Source organism: Cervus canadensis, chromosome 4, assembly GCF_019320065.1.
Source record: "Cervus canadensis isolate Bull #8, Minnesota chromosome 4, ASM1932006v1, whole genome shotgun sequence".
In the NCBI taxonomy this organism is placed as follows: domain Eukaryota; kingdom Metazoa; phylum Chordata; class Mammalia; order Artiodactyla; family Cervidae; genus Cervus; species Cervus canadensis.
Window position 1 is genome coordinate 78267963 of NC_057389.1, and position 13756 is coordinate 78281718.

A 13756-nucleotide genomic window follows, 5' to 3' on the forward strand; every position below is an offset into this window, starting at 1 on the left:
AAACTGTACTTCAAAAAAAAAAAAAAACCCGATTGCATACATAGGACAAATCTGGAAAGGGAGAGGCTGCGGGCAGCACAGCCAGTAGACTAAACGTGAGAAATGAGGCACGAATCAGGGGGGTACAGTGAGCATAGACAGGACGGGCATGTGGAAATGACGGGAATCCTGCTACTACTGGGACAAAGCTGAAGCAGAGAAATGGAGGAGAGGTCAGAGAGACAAAGACAACATGGGTGTTTCAGCCTGAGATAGAAACAGGGCTTTTTAAAACAGAATTAGTGATGAACAGAAAGGTTGCCAGGAGTGGTGGGCAGGGAAATAGGGTCAGAGATGATCATTTAAATATAGATTCACATTTGAACTCTAGCTTCCACCACGTCACCACCAGCCTGCAGGTGATTGCTTTTTGCAAGTACAAATTCTTTGATTTGCATTGGAAACCATCAGCCTGACTTGCAAATAAAGTATAAAGCTGTTTTATATATGGATGCAAATATTCTCTGAATTCAGATAGAAATATTGAAAAATGACAAATTAGACATCAAAAAAAAACCTTTGCCTTTTTTTTTTTTTTTAAGACAAATGAACTTTCTGTTTTAAGACAGTTTTAAGACAAACTCCCCATCTGACCTCCACATCTTCCTTGCAATAAATAAACTCTTTGCTTTGCCACATTTGCGTGAAATGGCTCAAGACCACCATTACCCAACCTGGTATTCTAACCTCACCCTCCCCGCATCTCAAAAATGAAATATCAAAACCTGTCTTGCTCAACAGCAATCAGCTAATTGTGTGAAGTGCCAGGCTCCCTCTCATTTAAATGCACAGTTCCCCCTGTGTATTCTCAAAGCTATGTGTTTAGCTTAAATTTTTCTCCACATCTAAAAGATAGAGCTTTTCTAAATGTACCAATGCCATGGCTTTTATGCAAAGCTAGGGTCTAAATCCAGATCTTCCAAGTTGAGCAACTAAAGTTTAAATTTTTCTATGTATACATGAAGTCAATGTTCACTAAATACAAGGTTTTTTTTTTTTTTTTGGCACATTAGAACTGGCCCTGGCTAGAGTGGAATATAAAAATTACGTAAAAATAATAATCACAGCAACAACATACTAGGGGCTTAGCAGAACCATTTTTAGCACTTTAGATATATACAAACTCACTTAATTCTTACATTTAATACTAGGAGGGCCTTAAATCAACATCTCATAGCCACGATTTGACCCAAGGCAGGCTTGGAGTCTGGGCTTCTTACAATTAAACTTAGATAGGGGAATTTCCTATTCATAGTTGGCATTAGAATCCAATAGATGAGACAGCCAGACATTTTTGTAGTCATCACTGTATTCCTTCTGTACTGGTGCTGTAACAAATTACCACAAACTGAGCTGCTTAAATGACACAACATTGCATCTCTGCTGCTTCTTCCCCACTCACACCCCCCTCTTGCTCTAACTTCCTCTGCCTCCCTCTTCCACGTCTAAGAACCCTTGTGATTACCTTAGGCCCATCAGGAAAATCCAGGATAATCTCCCTATTTGCAGGTCAGCTCATTAGCAGCCTGAATTGTCATCTGTCATGTGACCTAACATATTCACAGGTTTCAGGAATAAGGGACAGGGGTATCTTTGGGGGGGTGTGGGGGAATGGGGGCATTGCCCTGTCTACCACACCTACTAAGGCCGCTAAGTAAAGAATCTAAAAATCCAAGCAGATTCCAAAAGCTGGAAATCAGAAAGATAAAGAAGAAAAGAAAGGTGAGTGAGTGGATGAGAGAAAACTGTGGGCAGAATTTATCACCTGTGCCGGGCAATGAAGGCAGAAACTGGGCTCCACCTCCCAATTCCTCTCCACTGGCCCATTCCCCTTACGTCATTCACTCACCGAGACAGAGGACACTCAGACTCCAGCTTTCTAACACGACCTTCCTCGCAGCTCAACGAGGGAAAATCAAAACCTGTCTTCCTGCCACCCGCCTTCCTCCTCCTCATCTGGCTGGCATCTCGCAGCGCCCTTCACCCCTCACAGCACGTTCTCCGTGGCCGTCCCAGCCACAGAGGACCGCTGTGGCCCTCAGCGCCGTGGGGTGACCCGAGGACAGATGTGTGCCCAGAACGTGGTGTCAGCACCGTACGTGCTCCATACCCTGGGAGATGGTGACACCATCTGACGGTAGAGCAGGTGGGCTCACTCAGGCCACGGGGAAGGGACAGGGTGGGCTGGGAAAAGAAGGCAGCGGCTCTAGGACCCACAGGTAGAGAGAGCACGAGCTGGTTTCTCTAAATCCTAATGTACTGGAGGCTGCAGCAGGGAGGGGAGAGAAGTCAGGCCTCAGGGTCCAGCAGGGTCCCATCCGGCAGGGCCTGCTAGGGTAGCAAGTAAGAAGTCTGGAATTAAACGCTGAGGTCCTAGGAAGCCACTGGGGGCTGTCAAGCCAGAGCCAGAATCAATGTACTGTTGACCAGCTGGGAATTCATGTGGCAGGTTCCTCTACTGTGAAGCCGAGATATGAGAAACCATCCTATAGGGTGATGGGAAAGAAGAAATGAGGAGCAAACCACTTAGGAGAGGTGAAACAGAACCAGGGCTCCGGAAATGCTGTGATAGAAAATGCGTCTGGAGGGACTTCCTTGGCAGTCCAGCAGTTAAGACTCTGTGCTTCCACTGCAGGTGGCACAGGTTGGATCCTTGGCCGGGGAACTGAGATCCCACATGTCACGCAATGTGCCAGAATGTAAATAAAAGTAAAACAAAATTTCTAAAAAAGAGAGAGAGATGGAGGAGGAAATGGCAACCCACTCCAGTATTCTTGCCTGGGAAATCCCATGGACAGAGGAGCCTGGCAGGCTATAGTCCATGCAGTCGCAAGGAGTCGAACATGACTAAGCATGCATGCATGCTACAATCACCAAATGGAAGGAACCCAGAAATAACCAGCATAAATTTAAGTCAACAATATAAAATTCAGTTTATTGCTATGTGATATGGGATATGTAATTTTAAAATAAATGCTGATCAATACTAAAAAAAGAAAGAGAGAGAGAGAGAGAATATGTATGTGACAAAAATATCTATCCTGGAGATCTAAAGTACTATTATTCCAGGGCCCCCAAGCCCACTGTCCAGAGTCCCATGTCCCCTCTAAGGCACCTGCAAATTTCCACAACAGATTGATCCCAAGGCGTCTGCTGCCTCCAACACATCTGCTCTGTGTCCAGGTGAGAAGCTCGGGCTCCCTCTGAAAGAAGGGAGGGGGGTCCCTGGAGGAGGCACAGACAGCTGACTGACTCCCAGGAGACCAGGGTGTCAGATCTGATAGCACCCCTAGGCCACCCACTAGTCAGGGTCCACTGATTGCTGCTTTCATCATCCTGGCCTCGCCTCCCCTTTCAAAGGGCTCCCCTCCCTCCCCTTCCTACTCGTCACTTATCAACCCTTCTCTAAGAAGGGAAAATAATCAGTTATTCCTCTTATTCAGATTATCTTCTCCGCCCTGCAGGCTTATCAAGGGGTGTCAAGGCTTATCTCAGTGCAGGCTTACTAAGGTGTTTCACCAAGACTGTGAAGAGGGCTTCTAGTGCCAACTATGAAAGTTGTTCAGCATTTTCACTACATAGACACAAAAGTCAAGGATGTGTTTGGCTGGACTTGAGAAATGAGACTCAGACCTTGTATTGGTCGAGGTGTGAGTCATCCCATTGATACTGGAGGACTTCTTATCCTGCCCCTCACAACTCTATCCAGGCAAGAAGCCTCTTGAGAGAAAAGGGCCCGGAATTTGTCCCCTTTCCCGTAGAAATACAAAGATATTACAGTGGACCCTACCTGGTGTTAGCCAAACTGCAAAACATAGAGGGCACAGTCTCCACCCAGTATCACCCTCACTTCTGATACCAACTACAAGTTCAGAAGGTTCCAAAACCATCTTCATGGTCTATAATCCACTAGATTAGACTAGTGGAACTACTTACAGTTACACTTTGTTACAGGGAAAGAATACTAGTCAAAATCAGCCAAGGGCAGATGCACATGGACAGAGTCAGGGGAAGGAGAGAGGGGTCTCAAACATTCCCCTTTCCCTGTGGAGTCAGGATGCATCACCCTCCTGACATCAACATGTGGCAATAAGCAGGGAACATTGCCAATCAGGAAAAACCATGAAAGCTCACCCGAGCTCTGGTGTCCAGTGTTCTTCAGTTCAGCTGCTCAGTTGTATCCAACTCTTTGTGACTCCATGAATCGCAGCACGCCAGGCCTCCCTGTCCATCACCAACTCCTGGAGTTTACTCAAACTCATGTCCATCAAATCGGTGATGCCATCCAGCCATCTCATCCTCTGTCGTCCCCTTCTCCTCCTGCCCCCAATCCCTCCCGGCATCAGGGTCTTTTCAAATGAGTCAACTCTTCACATGAGGTAGCCAAAGTATTACAGTTTCAGCTTCAGTCCTTCCAATGAACACCCAGGACTGATCTCTTTTAGGATGGACTGGTTGGATCTCCTTGCAGTCCAAGGGACTCTCAAGAGTCTTCTCCAACACCACAGTTCAAAAGCATCAATTCTTCTGTGCTCAGCTTTCTTTATAGTCTAACTCTCACATCCATACATGACCACTGGAAAAACCATAGCCTTGACTAGACGGACCTTTGTTGGCAAAGTAATGTCTCTGCTTTTTAATATGCTATCTAGGTTGGTCATAAGTTTCCTTCCAAGGAGTAAGCGTCTTTTAATTTCATGGCTGCAGTCACCATCTGCAGTGATTTTAGCAGGGCTCTATTAGGCAGGTTTGATGGATTGATCAAGTGTCCACATGGTTGATCTCAGTCACCAGACTGATGGCTAGTACCGCAGGAAACAACATCCTCATCCCAAACACCAAGGTTGGCCTCACTGGGGTGATCAGCCCCCACCCTGTATCTACTCAGGGAGGCTGACCCCAGGCTACGATCTGATGTGGTCAGCCCCTGCCCCAAACCAAGACCCTCCTGTCGGGTATGATGCAGATCACATCCTAGAAAGTAAGGGTAAAGGCCAGAACTCTCTTCCAGCAAGGCCAAGTTCTTTACCATGCCGACTCCATGAGACTAACAGAGCCCTACTCTCTAAGAATGGGTAAGCTCCCTCCAGCTCCTGTCATCACTTGAGGAGGAAACGGAATGGGCAGAATGTTGAGATGAGCTGAAGACAGCACTTAAGTTATCAGGGGACACGGGTTCTGGTTCCTGACACAGGGCTGAGCAGCTCTCAGGAGAACTGTAGCCGCACATGCGTCAGGAAAGCTGCCCACTCGGGGACCTCATATACATCCTCTAGAAGGTAAGAGTACAGAAAGATAGTTTCATAGAGGAGTAAAGACAGAGGGTGGAGGCAAGTGTGGGCGAAGGGAAAGGGAGGGCTAATATATAAAGTGGGAAGAGTCATGGTATAAGAAATGCCAACTAGAAAAAGGGATGAAATACATAAATGCTAGAGGATGCATGATCAGGGAGTGTGGGCTTGTCCCTTAGCAGGGACAGTACTTACGAGAGTGAATGGAGGTCCTATTTGTGACTGTGCTAGGACAAGTGTATATCAGATTAACCCCAACAAGTGTGTTCACCAAGTTTTAGGTGGTAACTGGGGGGTGACAAGAATCAGAGGCTGGTGACCAATAGCCTGCAACTGTCACAGTTCAGTCAGGTCCCCGAGGTGGCCCAGCCTCCTGGGCAATGTTTGGCCTCATCTCAATGGTAGCTGCCATAAGACTAGGTTGGAGAAGCCTGCTCCTAGCCAGGGCTCCCAGGCAGGGCCTGTCTGATGGGTGAATGTTAGTGAGGGCTGGGGTCTCAGGAAGGGCTGTCTAGAATATGCAGAGCAGTGTGGAGGGGCCTTGGTCCAAGCAGTGACCCCTGGCCTGGGTGGGAGTCCTCCCCTGAACCTGCGGACTTGTGCTGAGGGCAGGTTCTCAGCTATCCTCCTGTATACAATTTTTAAGAATTACACATTTAAGGTCACCTCTTTCAAACAAGGTCCTCCAGGGAATCAGGGCGGCTGATTGCATGCTGCAAGTGTTTGGCCTCAGGCTTTCTGCAGCACTTCAGCTGAATTGGAGTAATAGATAAGACAGACAGACAAACATAGAAAAATGCATATGGCACTGTATACACAGTCCTGATGCAGAAGTCATGATTAAAGCAAGGAAAACTGTTCTGACACTATGTCTATGGAATCTTATAATAAATGGGTAAAGTTGGAAAATCAGGAGAGTTGTGGAAAGAAACTGGGATCAGAATTGGATCTTGGTCTTCTTTATGGCACTAGATTTTACCCAGACACTACTTTGGGCTTCAGTCTTGGTTAATTTGAGAGCAAATTAACCAAGACTAGAAACATGAGATATAGAAAACAGAAAAGCAGCAACAATAACAATAGCAAACATTGTTGAACACTTAGGATTAACCTCTGCACAAACCTCAGAAGTAGATACCCTTTATTCTCATTTTACCAAAGAAGAAACAGGCAGATTGAGCACTCTGCCCAAGGTCGCACAGAAATTTTGTGCCAGAAGACAAATCCAGTTCTTGAATTTATTCTCGTAACATTAGCGTGTTTGTTATTGGTCTCCAATGGCCGCTGTTCTGGAGTCAAGTGTGGACAAACAGCAACACTCTAATGGTATAAAGTCTTAAAACACACACTCACATTTTCAATAGCAGGAAAAAAAAAGCATCAAGTTAATACAAGCCTCTAGTTCAGCCAAAAAAAGTTTTTTCCAACCAAAAGTGACCCGACAGTAGTGTCTTCGTCTCCATTCTATCTCCTTTCTTCAAACAGAAGGGAGAAAAGGCGGTAGATACCTCAATACTTCTGTGGTGTAGGCCAAGTGGCTCTTCCATACGTCCCACTTTTTTCCTAGAGTCCTTTGGTCTCAGAAAACCCCGGGCCCTTTTTTCATGTGCTCTCTCCTTATTTATCTTCCCAACACTGCCCTTTCCTCTTACAGGAAAAAAGAACCAGGAAAGCTCAAAGCACTGCCTCTCCAGGCAACATCCCCTCTAAGACCACAGACCTAAACTACGTTCTGGATGAAATTTCATCTGTTCTGTCCATGCTAGAGAAATGCACAGGGAGTCATGAAAAACAAAACCAGGGTACCAGTGCCCCTTTGGAGAAGTGAGGGACTAGAGAAGGCTTCAAGAATGAGAAGATCCCAAAAAAAAAAAAAAAAAAAAAGAATGAGATGATCCTGATGCAGATCATCAATGCAGGAACAGGAACAAGCAAGACAGGAGTGGAGGAGGGCGTGCCAGGCAGATGGGAGATCATGGACTAAGCCCAGGAGCTGAAGACATCCTGGCGTGGACCCTCAGTGTGAGCATCAGGATGGTGCTGACAGGAGGAGCTCCTGAGTAGGAGAGCAGGAGCCCAAACACAGGGCTTGTCTGCCTTTATCCCGTGAGATACAGAGTTACCAGGCCACAGCTGGCTTTACAGAGGTCATCTGACTGATACGATGGATGTGAGGGTTCCCAGACCAGAAGATAAGTTAACAGACAGTGGCTAAGAGCTTATATCGTAACATCTTAAATATCTCGGATGCAAAACAAGGACATTTTGTGGTATGGAAGACACAAATGGCCCCTAGAGATGCCTCTTGGGTAAAAAGATTGTCAGATGCTTAGGCAGATCTCCAGCCTCCCACGACATTCGTGGAGCCCTGGTCCATGATTCTCCAGGTCCCCAGAGGCTCACATGCACTTAGGAAGGTCTGACCCTGTGGTACCTACATCCGGACCTGTGTCTCCTGTATCTGTACTTTTTATTGTTTTACAGTGAAGGTGTGTTAGTTTACAGTTAAAAAAAAAAAATATGAATTCCGTGAAAACACATTTATAAAAACCATCCGAGAAGAATACCAACCTTCCACAGTTAGAGCCAAAACCGTCTCTGGATTGCAGGAAGTCATTACAAAAGCAAGAAGATGCACGACAGGTATGAAGACACTTTAAGAAAAGTTGACATATTAAATTAAAATTTGAGGCAGTCACCCTTACAGTTCAGGGTATCCTGAATAGAAAAGCCAGTTAATGGGATGTTTGAATTATCCAACATATGTTCTGGCCCATTTAAAAAAGTAGGCAAATCTTTAGAAGTAGGACCAAGCACTTGTCTTATGGCCACTGGGAGATAAATGGCTTACAATAAAATAAGCTGTATTTGGTAATTAAGATGGTGTGCATTGATTCCTACCACTTATCTCTTTTCAAACATCCTTGTAAGAAAGATCAGACAATCAGGCCACTGAGCTGTCAAAAGGGTGTGTGGGCTGGGAAGGAGGAGGATAGGGAGCAAGGTGAGAGGTGGTTTTTTTTTTTTTTTTTTTAAAGCACTGCTAAAATTAACAGTGCTATTTTCACACTTGTAAAGTAGGCAGCATGATTCTACTTCGAGCAAGGATGCTTCCTCTCCTCAGAGACCAGGGCTTTGATACAACTGGACAAAGGCGAAGCTATAAACAATCACCATTTACTCTGTGGAAGAAGTCAACACCCTCCTCCAGAAGGACTGGGGCCTCATGCATTGATGTAGGTGGGCTGTTGGTGAGGAACTTCTCGTCCTGATAGAGTTTTTCTCACGGAGCTGCCCTCCCACTGGCCCCATTCACCAATGAACCTCTGGGCAACAAGGCTGGAGCTGGGTCCAGCATGCGACCCAAGAATTTCACTGAGTCAGTGACGTGCCTGGTGATGGTAAGAGGCAAGCAGCTGGTTTCTCAGTCCTCTCTTTAATCCCTAGCATCTATTGGGTTGCAATGTTCAACTCACTGGAGGAAGAATTTATGGTCCTGTTTAAATAGGGGCTTTGGGGCTTCCCTGGTCACTCAGATGGTAAAGAATCTGCCTGCAATGCAGGAGACCCAGGTTCGATCCCTAGGTTGGGAAGCTCCCCTGGAGAAGAGAATGGCTACCCACTCCAGTATTCTTGCCTGGAGAATTCCATGGCAGAGGTGCCTGGCAGGCTACAGTCCATGGGGTTGCAAAGAGCTGGACATGACAGCAACTAACCCTTTTGAAGGATATTTAAAAGAAAAAAGTCAAAGTTCTCATCATGGAAACATTCATTTTTACTGAAATCACATCTCCCACGTTTGGGCCTGAGCAGGTGTGGATATAGCTACAATACATATTTTAGGGTCCAGAAATGTAAGAACACTTATGCTTGCATTTAAAATCTGGATATAGAAACAACAGAAAACAAGTATTTTAAAATCTAAGTTGGAGATAAGGTGGAATTTATTCGAGGACAGTAGCAGTGACCCACTCCACCCCTGCCACGCCACCCCCTCACAAAAAAGGCAGGGGTGCAGTACCTCACACGGGCAGTGAGCAGCAATAATGTGCAAATCCAATAACCTGAATGCTGACAAAATGCAACAACTATTCTGCCTTAGTCATTCTTTAACTACTCATCTGCTCTAGAGAAGATGGTTCTAAAGCCTATGAAAAGAACACATGGAGAAGCAAAAGCACAAAATGACACAGTCTAAGAGCAGACAACTCCAGTGGAGGAGAGTCAGTTTCCTAAATGAATTAAAAATCGAAATCCAGGGGAATATGTATTTTCCCACATTCTTAATGCCCTCCTGTAAGCAGGTGTCACTCTCATTGATGTCGCTGATCTTGGACTCATCAATTCTTTATTTCAGAGCAAATCCATTTTTTTTTCATCTTCTTAAACTAAAAAGCACATGTGGGTTGGCATATGGGGGGTGGGGAGGTGACAGGTGGGAGTTTGCAGGGAGAAATGGGGGTGGGGTGGGGTGTAGAGTTTCAGAGACCACAAAGCCTGCTTTCTCCACAATGCCTCCTTGCCCTGTAGCATCTCCACCCTTACAGTTATTACCCGGTGTGGCTAATCAGATTAAAAGTCTTCAAGACAACTCTTTGATCCCCTGTCAAACAAAGGTATGCAAGCAAACAACAGAAAAGCTGGGAAGATGCTAGTGTTGCACCTGGGATGGTGAGAGAAGCGAATAGGACCGTTCTGTGCACCCAGGTACCTCCGAGACCTCCCTCTACCTGTCAGAGGCCTGAAAGATTTCCTGTGGCCCTGGCAATCAGATTTAATGGAGGCTTGGGGCAATTAGCAAGAAAAACACAGCTGAGGTTCTCTGATCATAGACTGCATCCAAGGAAACACAAGTGCAGCAATGGCAAAGTTCTCTGATGCTGTAACTGACTACCACGGGGCAGCCCAGCTGCGGAAGGCCTGAGAGCGCTGGTGACATCACCGCATACCATCTGAGCCGACCTTGGGTGCAGCACTTATGTACAGAGAACAGGGTCTGTGTATCCCTGGAACACAGAGGGCATTGAGCCCAGAGCCTCATATACTTGAAAAATATAATGGGAGAGATTTTTTTTCTGCCATGAATATTTCATTTTCCTGACAGCTCACTATCTGCATATCACAAGGTCCCAATGCATGTGTGTGATTTTCTCTGTTGTCTTTCAAAAGAAAGCAGACCATTTCCTGTGATGCCTTGAAAGTTGCTTCAATGTGCATTGATCCCTTTGATCTAATGAGTGTGTGTATTTTAAAACCAAGTCAGCTCTGCCTCCCTCCTCTATTTGTGGGGAGGAACCAGAACAATGGGGGGAAAACCAGGTTGGTTTCCACTGTTTTCCTGCTGGCCTCTGTCCCTCTTCACAGAGGTTTTGGATACTGCTTAATTTTTGCTGATGTCTTTTTATCTTAGGCTTCATGTGAATTTAAAAAGAGTTCCATTGATATGCAACCTACTGTGTATTCTGATACCCTGCCCGCCCTGTGGCACTGCTGAAGCCTGCAGCTGTCTGAAGCTTAATTATGCATGCATGCATGCAAAGCCCAGATGCTTGGCCAAGAGTGCCTCAACGACTACAGTTTCTCACTTGTTTTTGTTTGAATTATAATTGGGCTGATCTCTATTTCTCAGCCCATTTGTAGCTTCAGCATGTTCCTCTTTGCCTCCATCGCTACCTTTGCTTGACTTGGCTTCTTGCAGAAGGAGCCCTTTGCCAATCTGCCATGCCTCTGAAATCTGAGAAGGGTCATTCATGGGTCTGACAAATCCTTTTACCTACATGGCAATTTTAAAAGGTACAAAAATGACCCTAGCCCCAATCAGTTTTCCTCCAGATGGTTGGTAGCTTAGAGGGGAAAAAAAAAAAAAAGAATAGTTAACTAAAAGCTGGCATCTGGGTGGAAACAAAGGCGGCTTAGAGCCAGGTGTCTACAATGGAATGGAATACCGGGTATAAAGCTTTACACCTGCTGAAAGAAGGTAATGGAGACCAGCAAAGGCAGGTTTGTTAAGCATGCACGTCCTCCATTCAGAGCCTTTCATGAACAGTTTTCCAGCCTACCTAAGGGATCTCAGTCTTCAAGAAGAACAGAGCTTCATGTCAGAGTGTGAAACTGGGTATGGCATTGCACAACATACAGATGTATTATGTTACCCTGACTTTGTCAGGAGAGGGACAAATAGAGTAACTCGCTCATGAAACATGGCAGTTGTTGGTTAATCCTATGCCTGAAGAATACTCAGGGACACTTGGTATGATTTTTTAAGTGAAGCATCAAATTAAGTGCCCAGATTTATCTTGTTGAAAGCCATAGGATTATTTTGTGCTACTAAAACTTGAAAGAAAAATGTTATGGAAATATACTGAGGCTTCAAAAGGAAGCAAGAATCTATGATAGCATAATTAACCATGACAATTTTAAGACATAAAAGTCGTCAGGTGAGCATTTGCCATTCAATCAGGTGATTCCTGTTTGAAGAGTAACTTAGCAACTAACATTTTCGTCTAAGACATCTTACTATCATGTGCCATCGCAATTACTTGAGGCAGATTCTATCAGGATTCCCAGTTTACAGATATGACCACTGAGATGAAAGGAGACTTTCCTAAGGCTTTTGTGTGGTAGAGTTGGGATTGGGATTGTCTCAGTCCAAAACCCATGCACCTAATAGCTACTATATTTTGCCCACCTAAGAACATTTATTAAAAGTATATCAAGGGCCAAACACTGTTATAAGCTTTTTAGAACTACCCTACAAGGTAGGCACACTTTTTTACCCCATTTTCTAGAAGACATCTTCACAGTTAACCACTCTTCTATGCCCAAGCTTTTTTCCATAGCCCACCCAGTCTTCCAGCCAACTGGTCTACCAAACTGACTAGCCCTATAGGATAAGGATTGTAGTATAAGAGGTGTGCCTTATACTTAACGGCATTGTCATACAAAACAAAGAATTAGAATTCCCTGGGATGTTATTGCTTAGAAAATAAAGTTATTTTGTGGATGTCAGCACTGTATAAAATAACAGGATACATCATACAGATAAGAAGATTTTCATAACCAAAGATGCTATTATCGTTAAGAAAAATGTTTGTCAAGACATTAAAAACATCTTTTCTTCTACCAGTGGATGGTGACATGGAGAAGAGGAGACATGAATGGTGGCCTCCCTGGGAGTGGATATTTATAGGTATAAAGACTTTCAAGTTTAATTTTCTAAATTGGGTAGCTCTAATATTTTTAAGAAGAAATTAAAAGATCACAAGTCTTTTCACCTCTCAGTACCAAATTAGCAACAATATCTAAATTATTAGTATTATTCTACTCACAGATGAGTCTGTGTCCTGAAGCGTAAAGAGCACCAGAAAGTGGATTTTCATAGTTCATTTGCTTGTGTTCTAAGTTTAAGAGGAAAAAAAGAACCTCAAACTCCATGACAGAGATTTCTATCTACATCAGTTAACCCCCTTCCTTTTCTGCCAATTGGAAATTAAATTTATAAAAATCTGTTTTTGTAACAATGTAACATGATGTTAACCTATGATACACTAATATCTGAAGCAATCATATTAAACTCTATTTCTGAAATCACAATTTTATGTAACATTACAGAATGGAATAACCAAATGAACATTAAATTCTTTGTTCTAATGGAGAGAAGTTGGCTTGGTTTGGGCTTCAAACAAAACTGTATTGGAATACCCACTTTGTCTCTTCCTCCTAGATTTTCCTTGGATATATGTGATTTAACCTCTCTGAAGGCTATTATCTCTATGTAAGTTTAGTATCTATCTAATACTTACTGCATAAACTTGCCATGAGAACATTTGCAAAGGTTTTGGGGAATAATGTTTGTTCTGTTTCCCCCAGACTTTCCTATGGGAAATTGAAGAATGTCCAAAAGGTATGAGGACAGTTTTTGACTATTTTGGTAGGATTCATTTTTCTCATGTCTTTCTCATTTTCTTGTCTGGGAAATAATAGAAATAGAATATCAATCAATGGATAGACATGGAAGGGAGAGATGAATTTTCAAAGCCAAGCACAGAATATTTTACAGTAACAGAGCTTCTAGACAAGTTGTGGCATTAAGGATGATGTTCTGTTTTGCAATTTTATGGACCACTGCTCCACATCTACCTTTCCATTCTTCCCCAAGGAGGGTTTTTCCAAGCCAGTATCATGCTTGGTGCTTACCAGATGTTGTCCTTTATCAGGGTACATGGTACTCCAGATCAATGGGAAGGAGTCTAGTTAGGGTTAACCAGGTCAGAAATCAACCTAAGAGACCCTGCTTGAAAAGATCCAGTCATCACTAATTCATTCTAATATACTTTGACACCAGTTTACCGAAGGCTGCCAACAATCATCCATTAAAAGAGATGAATCAGAACTTAGACTAAATATAAAGTACTGGTCTCCCCAGT

The 13756-nt window shown here is 44.1% G+C and overlaps 1 long non-coding RNA gene across 1 annotated transcript in view; it reads right to left on the bottom strand.

Annotated features, from left to right (window-relative positions):
• LOC122440098 overlaps positions 1–13756 on the bottom strand; it is an 85289-nt gene that overhangs the window by 48491 nt on the left and 23042 nt on the right. The gene's annotated exons all lie outside the window — the stretch shown is intronic.